Raw genomic sequence first — 15,071 nt, 5'->3', positions numbered from 1 at the left:
TATTAGAGATTTGTTTGGCAATCCGTATGCAGTACTAAACTTGCAACGTTTACATTACATAAATCTACACCTTTATTTTACAATTTTACACTATATAATACGACCGATCACACCGGGCTCTACGTCTCACACTACTAATAATACGTACATAATTGTTGTATATTAGTTTTACTCTAACCTTATTCTCTATCGCGAGACATATTTACCCAACGAGAGAGTTTAAAGCTTCATAAAACTGCTCCTACTTTGACATTGTGTTTATAAGCGCATAATTAATTATGTAGCGTCAGATATGCAAAACTCAGTATTGAGTTGAAAGAATTATTGTAATATAACAATATATTTATAAAAAGCTTCAGTGGCGCAATGAATTAGTTCAAATAAAGTGCTGACCCGGTAAGAGGTCGCCGCGAATGAAGCTTTCACTTTGGATCAGGTGTAGAGCTAAAAGGCGTGGCCGAACGCCTCGTCGATTGCTTTACACGAAGCAAATTTATTGAAAAAGGAAAAAATCCACTGCAATAAAAAGGACGAATACTCAGCGCTGTGGACTTTTTTCCAAGGTCAATAGCCCCGAATATCCAAATATTTGTTTTTACTTCACTCCACCCAAAAAGCGCTAGAAGAGTCTTAGAATACTTGATTTAACTTGGTTTATCTTATTCGATGTTCTATTGAGATTCGGGCTATTGGAGACGCTATTGTGGAGGCCTCCTGATCTATCTACCTATTGAGATTCATCGACGTACACTGACATCGCCCTGCTCATGACATCGCGTAGCTGTTCGTTCGAATAGAAAAGCGGGTGCCATGGGTACCCACAAAAGCACTAGTGGAGTGTAAGATAGCTTGGTTCTACTTGGTTTATGTGATTGGATGTTCGAATTCGACTCAGGCTACGAGAGACACTGTTGTGGAGGCCTTTTGATATTTCGACCTACTGGGATTCGTCGACATGCACTGACATCACGCAGCTCATAGACTCTTAGCGTTATAATAGAAAAGCGAGTGTCGCGGCGGAATTCAGTCCCACGTCCTTGCATACAACAGTCAAGTATCGTAAGCACTGCACCATTGAGGCGGGGCTGAGATAATTTAGACAGCTGGGAAAGCAATATATGGTGCAACTACTGGATAGTAAAACGACTCTTTTGAAACTTATCTTCACAGCTTCACTATCTTCGCTCATTTCACAGCATTTTCCTTTTTCGCAATAAATAATATCATGCAGGCTATCGTAAATGTTGCAAAAAATTTAGTTCTTCGAAACTTTGAAGGGCGTTCAAAGGAATTTAAGAGATATAGATGCCATAACCTATTATTTAAAGCTTATAAAGTTTGGAGGGGCAATTAAAATAGCAAAAGGGTAGATCGTAAAACGATACAATCCTATCATTTCAAAATTTTTGACTGCACCGCGCAGCCTGTCAGGAAAGCAGTTTAACGGCATTATTCCATGAAGGATTTTAGAACCACATGTCGCTTCACAAAGAAATAGTGAAGCGGTAGCATCGTTCTTATATGCACCTTTCCAAAATCACTTCGTTGTTAATAAATGCCTTCTTCCCTTTTAGGTGGCTCAAGAATAACATGTATCACTCATAGTGAAAAAAGAAATAAAGTGCGCAAAATAAATCCTTCCTTTCAAAGGTAATGATTACAGATAAGATGTGTTCGCATTGCATATTATTACCACACTAGATTTGTGAGAAAATTGTCCGAGCAAACAAACAATAAAAGGTATTTTGCTGATTGCCATGTGGAGACAAGATGTGACACGTGCTTCAATCAATGTGCGAGGTAGAGAAACGGTTATTCAAAATTGTCTAAGTTAGGATGTTGATGGTTCGTACTTCTGATGATTTTCGAAGTTTCTCGGCTTCCCAACGAAGTCCAGGATAAGCTGCAGCCGGTTCACCAAAATTCAAAAAATTTATTTACATAGTTACTAGCCATGATTAAGGTCGATGACCAAGATGAGAATCAAGATATTTGAACACTTCCCAGATGTTCCATTTTAAGGCTTCCGAATTGGGAGCGGAAATTTTGCTGCGTTTCAAATCATCCAATCAAACCCATTGACGAAAACCCTACCACGGTAAGTCCGTGCCTCCACACCCTCGCCGGTCCTGCTACTACGCCGCTGGTCGATTGATATAACATCTCTCATTCGAGTGGAAATTCTTCGGGGCCGACGAAGGTGATCTATGCTCGTCCGGTGTCAATCCGACATCAGCCCGCGAACTTGCGCCTCCAAACAGCCGCTTCTCCATCGGCTGTCGATTTACGGGCCTGCTGTTCTTCAGGTTCTGTCGCTCCACTTCTATTCAGTAGCTGCTGTTTTACAAGGAAGAGGTCCGCGGCGGTTGCGCTGCTGCCATATGGGCGCCGGCCACTTCCGGACTCCATAGGAAAGGGGGGGGGGGGGGGGGGGGGTTGGCGGCGTTTGGACCGCAATAAAACGGGCCGTCACCAGGAACACGTACGCGACCGGAGCAGGTATCCGAACTTGATTCCGGCGACTAAACAAGCACACGCACTCTGTCCTGCGGCAAGAGGCCGCTAATCCCATAATGCAGTCGGTATTCCTGACCAGTCGAGCCCAACAGTCTGAATCTTAAATGTTGCCCTTTCAAACAAAAAAATGTCATATATATATATATATATATATATATATATATATATATATATATATATATATATATATATATATATAAATACCCGCTTGAAGGCTCGATTTGAAACAATCTCTTTGCTCGTCGTCATGAAATATGCAGTCTTCAGTCAAAAACTGATCTTTTGCCTAGGAGGACACCGTCAACATAAAAAAAGATTAAATATATTATTCTTTCCACATATTAATTAGTCTAATAAAATCCTGACATATTCTGTGGTTTCAAAAATGTTGATTTTTGATACAAATACGGCATAGGAAAATAAAGCTCTGACATCCTATTAACAACTATTTCAAAGCGTTTAGGAAATTATACGACAAAGCCCGAAATGGTTCCTTCCCTAATTGCAAAGAACATGTGATGCATCATTTCCCAAGAGGTTCTCGAAAATGTTTTGAGAAACAAAACAATTCGTTCAATACAAGCGTTTTGTGATAAAGTTTCAGGCGAGACACAAATTGCTCCTTATAAGCTGCGTTCGGCGGCCCTTAGCTAAGTGTAAACCAGGAGAAATGGGTAATCTGAAATCTTCCATTTTGTTGAACTCTGCTAGCTTTTAGTTTTTCACGGTGGGCGAATAAAGGTGGCTTAATAAATGAGGACAGAAGACTGAAAGCTTTCTTTTGACGGTGTTGCAGATGAAAGAAGCAAATTTAAGGTATGCAGCTCTCAAGCCTTGTATTTCTCACATCATAACATCCTCACAACGTAGGTCGACGACACTGATGTTTAAAACGAAGTTGACTTCCCAAACAAACATATAATGTGCACTTGAAGAAACGCATTTCACTTTTTAAAATCTGGTACGCATGCTGCTTTGCGCTGCTTCAATGGCTGTCTCATGAAATGTGACATAATAAAAGTGTAATTTTATCGGCGCATTTCTACAGCAACGTCCACAACTTCGAATACGCCCTTTGTGGACTGATTTTCTTTGCCCATATCCGTGGAAGATCTGAACTTATTGGCTGCTTCAGGTATGTTTATCGTCTTTCTCGGTTTTACAAAAGTGTGCAGTTTTTGATATATCACTACGTGACATGCTCTCAGGTTAGTATCCTGCTTTTTAGGTCTTGTGAAACTTTGTTCTGCTTCTATTGCGGTAAATCGTCCTGCCTATGCCAGGATAAATATGTAATGCAGTTTTTGATGGACAAGGTCTGTAATGAAGCGTACATCTATGGTTCTTTTGATTGAGTATAAGCAGACAGCCTACGGTAGGGTTAATATCGTGTTGCTCTCTATTGCGAAACAAAATAGAAATATAGCATATCGTGATAAAAAATAGTTGCCCTCTTCGGCACGTGTAGCTCGAGCCGGATCATATAAATTGTGTAGCATCCAAGCTCCAGCCAGATATCTGAGCAGAGAAAGGTAGAGTTACTTCCTTTGCAACGCAGTCTCATTGTAAAAGGAGCAGGTAATTATTAAAGTGCTATCCAATTTTTGAGCAGATTTCACAGGCGAGAGTGCAAAACTGACATGTTTTTGTTAAGCTCTAATTATTGTTATTTTAGTATTTAAAATTCGCATTTATATTGTAGCTTTTTAAATAAAATGCCATGCTTGAATAGTCCTCACCAACTGCATATATTAGAAAAGAGTCGGAAGGTCTAAACGTGTGATATGAACTTAGCAGCGCTTGCTATAAAATACCCGATTAGATACTTGGCCGCTTTATCTAAGCATAAATTAGAACAATCAGACAACTATATCAAGCACCGTTCCTCCATTATTCGTTTTCATTGCACTGACTCAAGTTGGTTACTCGCTGATAGCGGCACCTAAACTTATCACTTACGATACATGCTGGTTTCTTCCGCTTAAACCTGGCGCGTTTGAAGTTACACGTTTGATACACATTTTAGGTTGGAACGCAAGCGATTAATTTATGTAGAGCCTTAAGTTCTAGGTTTTTATTTCATATAACGAGGCATGGTTTACATGTGCCTGTGTTCTAGGTCGGTATAATAAATGCCACAGGGCATATTGCTTGAACTAAAACATGATGGAGTTTATTAATAATGGGTGCTATGCCTAACCATACCTATGATACCTTACAACGAGCTTGTTATATGTGTGTTGTATCTGTTTGCGCCACGCAGTAGATACAGTACTTCGATTTCTATTCCCACAGACTCTCATGAGCAGCAAAGCGCAAATAATTTAATTTTCTTTACCGCATTGAAATAAACCTTCACAGCTAATACGATGTGTGTTGAAAGGCTCAGGAGCCACTGAGTAGAGTCAAAAAAAGTATTTCTGCACTATTGATCTTTTTATCTCAAGAGCAGTTTATTGACCTCCTTCTCTTTACAGGTACATTCGCCTGGTGATATGCACTTCAAAGTTGTTCTTGTCGGTTTGGCCATTTTCGGCTTTTTGATGTCAGGTAAGACCAGTCAATAAGCAATTTCTTTTATTCTTTTTTTTTGCGAGACACAATGAAAAATTTGTCAATGATTTATCGCCTCCTACTAAATTCATCAATACTGATGTGTGTCTCACTGCCTTCGACTGGTGCATATAAAAAGTCAGCCATTCGAAATCGATCATTGCCCGTTGAATAGCGAAAGTATTCAGCTATAATGGGACGTGCCAGAAGACAGAATACGAACATATAATTAAAAATAAGGATTATCGTTGACTCCTTTGCAAACCTTGAGATAACCGAGCCGTACAGTAACCGCACATCAGTCAGAACTCACATTTGTACCCATTAAGAGTTTCACGGCTAAAAATACTCGATTAAGCAAGAGTTCGAGATCGCTGAGCCAAAATGTTACGGCCGGAAAACCGCTGCGTCTAAACCTTACAGGAGTACAAAAATAAGGCTACTCTGATACAGGAGGAATCTGCCTCGCTTATTATGCCGAAAACTGATGCAAGGTTGCGGCACTAAATACTAAAAGGTCCACGAATTAAGTACATAGCTAAAAAAGGCGAATCTACCCGCTATGCACAAAACCACTCATAGTTCTGCTTCGTTCAGTCTAGCTGAAGGAGTACTTGAAAAGGTACAGCATCGATGTTTTCTTTGCCGGCCATCAGCATACAATACAAAATAAAGCATAAAAGTTTTCTTTGTGTTCATCTTTAACAGCTTTATTTGTCCTTGGAATTGTCATGATTTTTTACTCAAGCATCCAGCTACATTTATATCTGGTGCTCAGAAACCCGTCTGTGGGGTGAACCACTTTTCTGAAGTCCGCTTTTTCGCACCATTTTCAGAGGTGGTGCTTAGCACTGCAGAAACGACGTCGGAAGCAAAGCAGGCCGCAGAACCGCACGAACGCGCTGCGTCTGGAGCCCAAGGTGCTGAAGAGCGCGTTGGTTCAGCCTGCATTACCACACTCTGTGGCGGTGGCCTGGGCTAGATGCCGAGACTCTGTCATGGAACTGTCCGGAGTGGGAGGAACACCAACTTTTACCACTTTTGCAAAAATATCGAAGGCATCATTATGTAACCAACAATTGTTTGCACAGCTCTCTCACCGTCAGTGATGCCAGAATCTCTTTTGATAAGATCAATGCAATAAACGTGGATACGAAAGGAACACAAGGCCTGCTCACTGGAACGTTTTAAATTGTACGTCTTTATATCCGTAAATAAATAGACGATATAGAAGAGGTCGCGATGAAAATATTAGCATAGTTGGCCTCAATTCTACAGTCTCTTACAACAGATTGTAGATTTGGAAATTGAGAAAGTTAAAAATAAGGATAATTTAAGGTGGTTGGGCAAGCAGTGAGCTCTATTTGAGGGGTTGCCTGTCTTTAAAGAGTGTGAAAGAAAATCGTGACTTTAATCTCTCTCTCAAGATCAGCAAACTAGAGTTCAATCGGCTCAGGAATCAGAGCAGCCTACTTGGTTAGCCACTTCTGCTCTCAAGGATCAGCAGCTTGACACAGACAATTTGAACGTTTTGCTAATATTTATATGTGGACATATACTCTAGAACGCGAAGGCTGAAGCATAAGAAACGTTGCTCACCAGTCGAGCACATGCTCATGGAGACATTGCCGTACGTGGTGTACGTAGTTACGAGAAGGAGAGGAATGAGAGGGTAATGAAAGACACATTGTGCAGCTCTGGGATTGGCAAGCGCCTTTTCGTAGCCGTCATCCAGGTTGTTTAGTGACGAAGAAATCCGTATTTGCCTATCCGTAGCGTACAGTGTAGATCCGTCGAGCATAATAAACATGTACCCACACCCCGATGTCACACAGACGCACGTCCAAAGAGGTCCTTAAGAGTGCTCAACCAGTGCCTCTTGCACAGCTCTATAAAAATGTCGTCGCTTGTACATTGCCTGGCCGGCCTATTGTGCGGTGTGCTTGTGCGCCTGTTGATTATGCAACCTTTGCTGTGATGTCAGTGAAGAAAAACTAAGCAAAATATATATCCACCCTAGAACGGCCCCTGGACCAACAGTATCAATAAATAAATAAGTAAATGAATAAAATAACTAACAGCTGCTTTAAAGTGTCTTTTAAAGTTTCCTTTTCTATTTACAGCTTTAACATCGCCTCCAGGTCGCCGCGCGCGTTCTTTAGATGTCGTCGCACTTTCGCAGCGCGACATGTGCACACTGAATTATTCTGTCTTTTCAAAGCATCTAATAAATCGTAAAGTGCTTGTGCGCACTGATAAATAATGACGCTGGGACCAAAATGGGCCATCGTCGGCCACTAAAGATTAAAAAAAACAATACTAGAAGTAAGGTGCCCATGAAATAGCGATCTAAAACAATCTGGTAGTCTAGAAACCTGACAGTCAGCTGCACTCAAGCTTTCATATACGGAATACTTTCCGCTACCGTCAAATAAGTTTACAGTGAGTAAGAAAATTATTTCAGATAATAAACTATTTTTTTTCTGCAATTCACAAGTCCACCAGAACTCTGCTGAAACACCACATGGCCTTGTGGGCGTACAGGTGCATGTACATGATGACCAGTTTTTCTAGCACGATATACCCCCGTCCTTCAACAAATCTGTAGTTATCTGATCCTCTCCATCTGAATTCCCCCTTTTCATAGTTTGTAATGCGCTCTTGACCTTGTCATTCCTCACTTGCGGAAGGTCTGTTTTTACCCACCGCCAATTTTATTACGGTCCTGACTACTTTTCTACTGTAAAAATCTGCATAGAACTCCTTGGCTACTTTGACTATCTTGCCCGTACTCGTGATGACGTTGCCAGCTTTGTCCCTTATCTTTATACATCTGGTTTTTGCCTATTCCCAATTTCTTCTTTACCGCTTTAAGGCTTTCCCCGTTCTTTACAGCATGATCAATTCTCTCCATGTCATACTTCCTTATATCGGCCAACTTGCAATTACTGATTAGCTTTGATATCTCGGCCATTTCGATCTGGTCTGTTAGATTGGAAGCTTTCATACTCTGTCGTTTCTTAATCAAATTTTCCGTCTCGTTAGACAGCTTACCGGTATCCTCTGTAACTATCCTACTGCCTACTTCTACCGCGCACTCAGTAATGATATCTCTGAAATTATTGTTCATTGCTTATAGGGTAATGTCGCGATCCTAGGTTAGAGCTGAATATCTATTCAGTAGCGAGATCATGAACTCTTCTGCCCTCCCCCTCACCGCTAATTCGTTGATGGATTTTTTTCTTACTAATCTGTTGCGTTCCTTCTTCAGATTTAGGCTAATTCGGGACCTCACCATCCTGTGGTCACTGCATCGCACTTACCTGATTACATCTACATCTTGCATAATGGCGGGGGTTGAACGCATTATGAAGTCAATTTTATTTTATTCTCCCCGTTAGGACTTTTCCATGTCCATTTCCGGTACTTCCGTTTTCTGAAGAAGGCATTCATAATTATTAAGTTATTGCGCTCTACAAACTCAACTAGTAACTCCCCCCCTCCTATTCCTGAAACCAATGCCATAGTCACCTACTGCTTGGTCTCCTGCCTGCTTTTTCCCTACCTTGGCATTGAAGTCGCCGATTAGTACAGTATACTGCGTCTTTACTTTTGGCATTGCCGATTCTACATCTTCGTGGAAGCCTGGTCATCATAATTACATGTAGGTGCATAGGCCTGTACAACGTTCAGTTTACACCGCTTTTTAGGCCCAATTACGATGCCTGCCACCCTCTCATTAATACTATAAAATTCATCTATATTACCCGCTATATACTTATTGTCAAGGGAACCTACTCCTAATTGTCGCCCCTCTGGTAAACCTAGATAACACAGTACATGCCCATCCTTCAGTACAATATATGCCTCATTCGGCCTCCTAACCTCACTAAGCCCTATGACATCCCATTCCATACCCTCTAGTTACTCTAACAGCCCTGCGAAACTAGCTTCACTAGCTAGGGTTCTAGCGTTAAAAGTTGCCAGGGTCAGTTTCCAATGGCGGCCTGTCCAGTGGAGCCAGAAATACTTAGCCCCCTCTGCTGCGTCACAGGGCTGACCGCCGCCGTGGTCAGTTGTTCCGCAGCCGCTCGTGCCTGAGGGTCGGGGTTTTATGGAGCTTATCATGAGAGGTGACAGACTGTAAAGAAAATAAAATTATTAAAAATTTTCTCAGATTGAAATGGGGAAATTTTCTTGATTAAATTCATTTTGCAGTATAATTGTCAGATGAGTTTGGCTCAGATTTGAAAAAATTTGTTCTGCGAAAGGTTGAACGTGCCTCAAAAGACAACCTTTGGATCACAAGAGACGTTATCCACGAGCAGCGTCGAGTAAAGCGAATACGCAGACCGTTAAAGATCAAAGGCGTAAGTGAATTGAAAAGGTTTAAGTTAAGAAATGCCGTTGATACGCTCAAGCAAGCTGTGAATCAAGCGTAAGATTATACTTTCAGCGTGACTTTATCAAACTTCTTGAAAATGAATCCTGAACGATTTTCAAGCCATTTACGAGACCATGAAAAAGCACCATTCGGGCCTACACCGGAAAATAAAAATTGCACTGTTAGTATGTGCAACAATTTTTTTCTTCAAAGTTTTCACTTAAGATAACGGAAACTACCCAGGACCGGCACATTATCCATTATCAATATCGAACCTTTCAGAATTACAGATGGTGGCATATCTAACCATTCTCTCATCTTAGATCATAAAAAAATCAAAAGGCCCTGATAGTATTCCGAACAATTTTTTTAAGTATGCGGAGTGGTGTAGCAGATACCTATGAGTTATCCTTCGCAAATCTATTTCGTCGTCAGGATTGGCAAAAGAGTGGAAAATGGCAAAATTGTTACCTGTCCACAAATCATAGGACACCGCTTCTCCCGCAAACTATACACCAAATTCCGCACAAGTATCATCATCTAAAGTTCTCAAGCATATCATCTCGTAAATTCACTTTTCTAGAGAGCAATAGCATGTTGGCACCTTTTCAGCAAGGATCCCGACGCGGATTTCGAATCGTTATGCAACTAACTGAGTTTGTACTTGCCTTGCTGTTCGCATTAACAACCTTCGACAGACAGACATTGTGATGAGCGATTTTTTTTTAATTTTGACTACCCTTGTCTGCAGCTCTGAGTTTTCGAAAGCTCAGGCGAAATTCTGGGCTCCTAGCTGTTAAAGGGCCGGTTTTCTATAGCAGTTCATTGGCCACTGTGTTTGAAACGATTGGTGCGAAAAAAATGAAAATAATACTGTAAACCTGGCACTGACAAAAAATGGCTTTAAGCTCCGGATGTCGCGGTTGCCCTTTTGGTAGAGAAATTCGACGAAGCGTTTTTCACTATGCCCTGAATTGTGACACTCTGCAACTGACGCTTGAGACGTCTCATAAAATATATAATTGTAAATTCATGAACAACTGATCAGACAGGTCCCTGCATATGTCCTTCAGTATCGAAAAAATATTTTTAATAAAATTATCTTATGACGTTGTCTGGTCTTCACACTTCAAATGGCGTATCCAGTAGGTGGGGTGTTCCCATTCGTGTACAAGGCGTCTTAATACAGAAAATATATTGCATGATGCCAGCAAAAGGATATCTGATCCACACTATTGTGAAAGCCTATTGCTTTGTTTCAGAATTAAGCAATCACCATACAGTGTACTGCGTAAAAAAGGTGAAAGCAACTGCTCTGAGCAGACACGTGCAATGAGCTTTGGCACTTTTGGAGGCGAATCCAACACTTCGCTGTACATCCCTCCTGACCGCAGTACTGGGAGCCCAGTGTGTTGATATGCTCCAGCCAGTGGTGGCAGCCATCATACCTTATAGTGGCAATCGGCAGAAAATGCGGGTTAGCCTTTTTTCTAACATGTTCTTGGCACTAAGTGGTCGGCCAACTGCGGTATTTTGGAGGTGATTAGCTGCACGCTATTAGGCTAGTTGGTAAGTCAGCTTGCAAAACCTTAAGGTCCAATGTACTTTTCTGTGCAAGCTTGTCAGCACTCGTATTCCTCAGAAATTCTAGCGGGTGTTGCACATCTCTAAAGATAGCAGGCGGAGAAACTGTCCTAACCGTCCACTGTCTAGTTCTTGACATAAGAAGGTGCAGCGACATAAGTCAAGTTTGTTGATGTCGAATGTGGCTTGTTTTGAAACATTTAAAATAGCCCCTTCATGCGCAAAAAAAATCTTTGCAATACAAAAAACTATCTGAGGGCCATGTATGGTTCTCCACGCTTCAAATGACATGGTCCTGAAGAAAAAATATTTATTTTTTCATTGTCGTTTTCAATGGCCCCATTCGAGGTCAGGGAACCCCGATACAGAAAAATATCTGGCGCAAAGATGGTCATAGAATTATTGCAAGATTTCCGAAATAAATGGGTAATCTCAGAGTATATATACTGTGGAAAACGTAAAAGCATTTGTTATGAGCAGAAGTAAAACGTTTTGTTAGGATAGTTGGTCCACAACGATTTGAAAAAACATCAGTGCAAATAAAAATCCCGAATGCGAAAAGAAGGGACATGAAAGTGCGCTGACTGACAACTAATCTTTATTGAGTAAACGCGTGCGCAATAAATACTAGAGCGGTGGCAGAACAGTTAGAGGCAGGCAAACGTCACATGGTGTAAAGGGCCTTTAAAGCGATAAAACGCAAAACAGGTGATAATACTAAAAGATGCTGGAACTCAGATATAATGTTAAGATATTCAGTTGATATGGACGAAGCTATAAACAATATACCAACACAGATAAAAAATGAGACAGGCATGCGGAATCATTATGAGAAAAAACCAGATGAGTCAACGCGACATATGAAAACGCCATAAGGCTTTTCATTCGCGCTGACGTTTTTTCAACTCGCTATGAGCAGGCATGCACAAAACGATGTGGGACTTTTGGCAGCGAATCCGACACTTTGCTGTGCGTCCTTCACGGCGGCAACGCTGTGAATTCGTTATAGTCACATTCTCCGGTTATTGGTTGTAGCTGTCGTACCTAATGGAAGCTGTCAGTAGCAAATACGCTCTAGCCTCCATCCCAGCAGGCTCTGGTTACTCACTACTGGCCGACAGCGCTATTATTGAAGGGTTCTGCTCCACGCGATTAGGCTATTCACATTGTTATTTTAGGATGCCGTCATAGGGGGGGGGGGGGGGGGGGGTCCTGAATACATTTCTGTGAGTGGAAGCTTCTCAGCTTCTCCCTCGCCAGATGGGGCTCCGTCAAACCCTTTGCTCCATTGATCTTAGCGAAAGTAGCGAAGCTTCCCGTACTTGCTTCATTGCGATCAAGATATTTGTAAAAGCACCTAGATGTCAATACTTCTTAATTTCCTTTTTTTTCTACGACGTTTGACGGGGGTACGTTTTAATCATGTCAGTATGAATTTCTAATGCCAGACGGAATACTGCCGAACTCGGCACTTATTAGGCAGGAGTGCGCCTAAATGTTATATGCATGTTCATCTCCTTTAGGCAACTATAGCTATCATTCTGTAAACGCAAGGTTAAGCATTCTGTTTTGTTAAGGCAGTAACCATTTTGATATAAATAATGCACTTAAGACGCTGGTTTTCTTAATATACAACAACGTGAAAAGCTAAGTACGTCTTCTCCTTATAGCAAAATTGTATAAAATGGTGTCTATTCCCTTAAACTATATTAATATTTGTTTTCCTTCCTTCTTCCAGTTTTGTGCCTGAGAATGATATATTGTTTACTGTGAGCTCTTGAGCGAATGTGTCATATGTTTGTTCTTTTAATTAAATTATTGGAAGGTTGTCCGTAATGTGTTTTACCTTTGTGCATCTACGGTAATAAATTACTTGAATAAAACGTTCCTGATGTGTGCGTAATTGTGATTGTTCTAAGATAGTGTTTCTGGAACGCAGTTGTTAACTTCACCTTTCCAAGCATCCTGCAACTTAGTTCTCTTAGCTGCGTGCGAATTTCTAGCAACTCCTTTGTGGCATCTTCACTTGACTTATTTTTCTGCATCTAGTTCGTCCAGCACAAAGTTTGCTCTCTCGCGTTTGCCTTCATCGAAGCGTGATACGCGAAACTCGTTCCCACAAAAAAACAAAATAAATTGTCACGAGGGTTATAGTACTTATTGTTTCAAATTAAACTGTCACGTGGTGGTAACAAGGTCGATGACACAAACGAAGAGTCGGAGATTGCACTGAAGAAACTCTTTATTAGGCTGACTTGCGCCCGCAAAAGAAATAAGCAATTTTGCGGCAGCGATAGCAACAAGCGTGCTCGTCGATGGTCGAATTAAGAATGCCCGTCGTACTCATCAACGCTCAATTTAAAGGCTGCTCAGAAAAATCACGATAACATCGCAAACTGCTACTAGCACAACCTGGAACATTGTAGAAACATACGCGAGTGGTCACAATCTTCGAGACAGATCTCGTCGCATGTTGCGCGAAAACAAAACTGATGAAGGTGCGTCTCGCGACATCGAGCATTAACAAACAAAGAATACAGAACTAATACGTGATCCAGAATCAGAGTGATAAGGTCGTAAGCCGGCGGGTGCCAGAAAACAACAAATACAATTTTGTAGGTTTCGCGGCAATACTTCCACCTTAAAAAAATATCGCTCAATGTTCCAAAATAAACAAACCAACTTATATACAAACATTACTCAGTTTAAACATCATGGTTTCTTTAACGCACGTAATAAGGCTTCAGACGAACAGCATTTACAATTTCTGGGCGCGCGTGACACCAATGTGATGCTGTCGTACTGTCGGGAAGGACTTCAAGTTGAGTTTTCCGGCGCGGCGAAGGATTTTGTACGGCTCAAAGTATCGACGCAGCAGCTTTTCACTTAGTACACGGCGGCGAATTGGAGTCCAAACCCACACTTGGTCTCCTGGATTGTACTCTGCGTGGCATAGGCGTAAGTTGTATCGTCGATTGTCGGTGCGCTGTAGGTCTTTAATACGCAGCCGTGTGAGTCGTCGGGCTTCCTCTGCGAGCTGCAGGTAGATGGGGACATCAGATTTGTCATCGTTATTTCTGTGCGGCGACATTGCGTCGACCGTCGTCGTGGGCTCCCTGCTGTCCACAAACTGGGAGGGGTCGCTCTGGTTGTTTCCTGTACTGCCGTGTTACACGCGAAAATCACGTGCGGCAAGATGGCGTCGCAGCTCTTGTGTTCAGCGTCGACGTACATGGCTATCATCTCCGCTATCATTTTGTTCAGGTGCTCCGTAAGGCCATTGGTCTGGGGATGGTACGCAGTTGTTCGTCGATGATTTTTATGACCGTATTCCATGATGGCTTGTGTCGACACTGCCGTAAACGCTGTTCCCCTGTCTATGACGAGCACTTCTGCGGCGCCGGGTCGCAAAAAAATTTGTTCAACGAAACATTTGCCGACTTCTGCCGTGGTACCATTGGGTAGTGCTTTTGCTTTGGTGTAACGGGTAAGGTAGTAAGTGTCCACGACGATCCACTATTTACCCATGGACGAAGGTAAATAGGGGCTTAGAATCTGGTTCAGTAGTCCCGCTGGTGTTATCGGCGGCATTTTGCGTTGTTGACAATCACACCTTCTCACGTAGTGGGCAACTTCGGCAGGCAGTCGTGGCCAGTATACTTCTCCTCGATTCGACACAACGTATGCGCAAACCATACATGGCCTGCTGTGGGCTAACTGCGCAACGCCTGCAGAATATCTTCACGGAGGTTTCTAGGTACAACAAAAAGCTTCGCGGTCCTGTTGGGAGCGACGATCTTCAAGAGGAGGTCATTGCTTATCGCGAACGATGATAAATGTCGCCTGAACACGCCAGGAGGGAAAGCGGTTTTTCCATTTAAGCGAGCGGCTGGCGCTTTCAACTCAGGGTGTGATGACCGTTCTGCGAAACTGCTGGCGCTTACTGGTCCCAAGAAGGTATCTTCGTCGTCTTCCTTCGTCGGCGCATCAACGGGGGCTCGAGACAAGCAGTCTGCATCGGCATGTTTGAGGC

General features: G+C 42.1%; 1 long non-coding RNA gene across 1 annotated transcript; it reads left to right on the top strand.

The window, feature by feature from the left end:
* Positions 1–4,035: 4,035 nt before the first annotated feature.
* LOC146195408 (uncharacterized) lies at positions 4,036–7,321 on the top strand. The gene is made up of 3 exons (XR_014706010.1): positions 4,036–4,095; positions 4,995–5,067; positions 5,907–7,321. It is a non-coding gene; the product is annotated as an uncharacterized LOC146195408 (long non-coding RNA).
* Positions 7,322–15,071: the final 7,750 nt, after the last annotated feature.

Source organism: Amblyomma maculatum, chromosome 3, assembly GCF_055883805.1.
Source record: "Amblyomma maculatum isolate TAMU_Amacu chromosome 3, ASM5588380v1, whole genome shotgun sequence".
In the NCBI taxonomy this organism is placed as follows: domain Eukaryota; kingdom Metazoa; phylum Arthropoda; class Arachnida; order Ixodida; family Ixodidae; genus Amblyomma; species Amblyomma maculatum.
Note: the sequence above shows the minus strand (reverse complement) of the source record. Positions and strands in the feature narration are given on the sequence as shown.